A 4,178-nucleotide genomic window follows, 5' to 3' on the forward strand; every position below is an offset into this window, starting at 1 on the left:
CTCTAATTCAATTTCATCAGCCTTCCCTTTTAGAAATGTCACTTCCTTATTCTTCTTTTTCACAAAAACTTTGTTCTTCTCAAGTATTTCAGCATTCAACTTGTTTGGCTTCCGAAAGAATTTATTAAACTTTTTGACGAACATGGCCAACATCTCAACATCTAAATCACCTTCATCATCAGACTCCTCTATATTTTGTTCAACTGTGGATAGGGCATTCCCTTTGGACTTCCTCGGCTTTGAAAGACTGGACTCAAATGTTTGTAAATTTCCTACCAATTGTTCAACTTTCATAGAATCGATGTCCTTACGAACTTATCCGTACTCACGGATAGAGCCAAATCCAAGTCTTATCCGTACTCATGAAAGTCCAAGATTTTCAAACTTCGTTGGTGCGTTCGAACGCGACCCGGGTGCGTTCGAACGGCATGACTTGAACTCAGGTGCGTTCGAACGGGCCCGAGTACGTTCGAACGCGACAAGTTGAATTCTTCAGGTTGCGTTCGAACGCGTTTGTGAATGCAGCTCTCAACCTGTGTGAACACAGTACCCGTGTTCGAATGCATTTGTGAACGCTACTCTCGGTCTATGTGAACGCAACTACCCGCATTTGTGAACGCACCGCGTTCGAACGCGTTTGTGAACACGGGGTGAACTCAACAACTTTCCTCCAATAATCTTGCAATTCTTCAAACCAGAGATATTCTAGACTTGTATAAAGCTCATATATATGTAAAAATACACTTAGAATATTTTGTACATAATTGCCAATAATTAAAAACCTAACACATCTAATGAGGCGACATGGGAGTTGGAGACTGATATCTTGGAGCATTTCCCTGACTTTCACCTTGAGGGCAAGGTGGGGGAAGCATGGTGGGCTGATACACTTAGTTAGGATCTTTTCTTATTGCATTAGGTGTTTATTTTTCATTAAAATAAAATTCTTGTATGTCACGTTCAAACGCAGGTGGAGTCACGTTCGAATACCCTTGTGAACGCCTTATGAACGCTTGTGAATGCCTTGTGAATGCCTGTGTCGTGTTCGCAAATCCAGAGAAGGGGCTTTTTTTAGTGTGTTCGAACGCGATCGACGGGAATCCTCTAGAATTAGGGTTTTATATTGCATTAGGACTTGTTGGCTAGCCTCTATAAATATATGGATGGCAGCGAACTTCATTATACTATTGAATTCTTGATTTTTTGCCTCCTATCTTCTCTCTAGACTCCTCTCTCTTCCTTCTTCACCATCCTTCCACCTCTACCATTGGCAAGGTTTCTCCTCACTTCTAATCTCCCTCGTCTGTCGAGTCACCCCTGTTATTTGGGATCTCGACCACTTTGTTCCCCTCGTCTACTATTAAATTCAAAATTGCAATATTTGTTATGCCTAAATTATTAAATATTAATATTTTTTTAACTAATTAATGTATTTTAGTTATATGTAGACCTTTGATCAATTGAATTTCATTTAATCACTAAAAATGGTCAAATTTGGGCTGAAACCAGAATTAAGCTTAGTCACTACTAACCAACTGAATCTACCTCTCATCTTTCAAGTCATGCTTAAGTCAAACCATGATCTACTAGTCACTTTCTTCCTTATCTAAATTAGAATGAGTCAAAATTCCTTCTTTTTTTTATGAAGCAACAGATTTTCAGCAATCAAATCTCTATCAAGTTGCAGAATTTTATCAAGAAATCTTCACATAATGCAGCAGATTTTTATCTCCAATTCAGGCAAAATTTCAGTAATAATTACAACAGTAAACAAATTTCAAATTCCTATTTGAGTAGCAATTCTAGCCAAGCCAATTTCGTACCTAATGCGGCAGATTTCTAACATATTTCATGCCACCAGATTTCATCCATATATTTAGCAGATTTCAAACACAATTACACCAGATTTTCAGTCGATTTGGAGCAGATTTTCATGCTCCAAGAAGTCGATTTGGAGCAGATTTTCAGTCGATTTAGATATTAGTTGTTTTTCTTAAAAAAGAATATATCTAATGATTTAAAATTCTTACTCCATATTTTCTAAAAATGAAAGAAGAACGTAATTTTTACGAAAATTAAATTGTTCATTCCAAAATAATCTTCCGATCCACTAGTGATTGATTTCTTGGTGAATCGTAGAAAAAGAAGAGATTTATATTATCTAATAGAAATGTGTTATCTATAAGTGGATTCCAAGACCTTATTTCTCATACTTAATTAAAAGAAATTTAGAAGAATATTTTCTTTCTCTATAAATCTTCTAAACCCATTTTCCAACTAGGTTAAAATTATTTTTAAGATTTTTAAACACTTCTAGTTTTCAAACAAGTTCTCGTGGGATCGATACCTTGCTTGCCGATCTACTTCATAGATTCGTGCACTTGCGAGTGTTACTTAATTTGTCACAATAAGTTTTTGGCGCCGTTGCCGAGGACTTGCATTAAAAACTATTTTAAAATTTTTTAATTAATTTTTCTATTGGTTGTTTAAAAAAAATTAAAAAATTAGAAAACAAATTTTAAAAAAATTCCAAATTTTGTTCTTGTTTTGAATTATTCTACAGAAACCAAAGAACGACAGAGGATTGTGCTTGAAGAAAAGAAAATTGCTTAAAAATTACTCCCAGCGAAGTAATTGGTAACCGGTGGACTCGATTGGAAGGTTAGAATTTTCTTAACCCTACCCACGAATCTCCTGTCAGCGGGTTTTGAACTGATTCTGTGTGATTATTTGTGCATTCATATTTGCATAAAATATTTAGTAAGGGCACAATCCTCACCAAGATAAGGAGTGGATTTAATCACCACATCCTTGCCCACTTAAGTTAATCATCCTCTTTTATTTTAAAACCCAAGCCAAACATCTAACTTAAAATCAAGTAGACGTCGGCCAAAGAATTTCACATAGCTCATAGGAACCTCTCGGAAAGAGTTATCTTTTGGTAAGCCCAGTGAGCACCTTCCAAATTATAATGTCTAGGTAAGTTCTGTCAAAAAGGAGAGTCGTACTAAGACGCCTAAGGGAATTGGTATTCTGAAGAGGCCAATGCCCACCAGTATCCCTGGGAACTTACCTGGTTATGTTTTGGTAGGCCTTAACTGGTAATCCTCTAGCTTACTTTGAAAGGGAGTAGGAGCTCTCTAATTAGGAGAGAAGTGATTCTCTACAAGATTAGAATTGAAAAAAAAAAAAATTTGCTTACTCTCATATTGTACTTTAAAACCACAAAATGTTGACTGTGATTTGCTTGATAAGATTTATTTTTGTGAAGCCTTTTTCTTAAACTTAGAAATTGGTTGGGTTCGAGATAGTTTAGGTCGGCTTGCTAAGGAATAAATGATTGAAAACCATCAATCAGTTCATGATGATCCATAACTTTACAAGAGCGATTTGCCCCTAATGAAACCTAACCTTCAAAATGCATTATGTTACCTAACACTAATGCAACTCATTTTGAATTAAAATCTGCCATCCTTCAATTGCTTCCTACCTTTTATGGTAAGGAAAATGAGAATCCATACTCTCATGTTGATGAATTCTTGGATATTTGTTCAACATTCAAATTTCAAAACTTTTCTGATGAATATGTTAGGCTAAGGCTCTTTCCTTTTTCATTGAAAGACCAAGCAAGAGCTTGGTTGAATCACTTAGAGCCTAACTCAATCACCACTTGAAGAGATCTGAACTATAAATTTGTGTCCAAATTTTACTCTATGCCTAGAACAAACCAATATAGATTAGCCATCTCCACTTTCAAGCAGAAAGAGGAAGAGAAATTTCATGAGTCATGGGAAATATTTAAGGATCTTCAAATTAAGTGCCTTCATCACAATTTTGAAAAATTGTGGTTATTCCAATATTTCTACAATGGTCTAACTGACACAAATCGTAATCCGGTTGAGTCCATGAGCGGTGGGTCATTCATGGCTAAGAGCACACCTGAAGCTAGGGCTCTTTTTGAAATAATAGCTGAAAATTCCCAACAATGGGATTTTAGTACTGAAAGTCGAGGGACGTCATAGTCTAAGAGAGGAATATATGAAGTTCAACCTGATGTGAGTATAAATGCAAGACTAGGTAGTTTGTCTAAGAAAGTTGATGCCCTTGTGTTAAGTCAAACTATGAAGCCTATAAATCAAGTGCAATCTGAAGTTTGTAGTGTTTGTGCCAGTCCCATG

The 4,178-nt window shown here is 35.9% G+C and overlaps 1 non-coding gene across 1 annotated transcript; it reads right to left on the reverse strand.

The window, feature by feature from the left end:
• Window positions 1–3,728: 3,728 nt before the first annotated feature.
• Window positions 3,729–3,835, reverse strand: LOC140793127 (small nucleolar RNA R71). Its single transcript, XR_012109893.1, has one exon. It is a non-coding gene; the product is annotated as a small nucleolar RNA R71 (small nucleolar RNA).
• Window positions 3,836–4,178: the final 343 nt, after the last annotated feature.

The sequence above is a fragment of the Typha latifolia genome, chromosome 7 (assembly GCF_019914945.1).
Source record: "Typha latifolia isolate L0001 chromosome 7, TyphaL0001v2, whole genome shotgun sequence".
Taxonomy (NCBI): domain Eukaryota; kingdom Viridiplantae; phylum Streptophyta; class Magnoliopsida; order Poales; family Typhaceae; genus Typha; species Typha latifolia.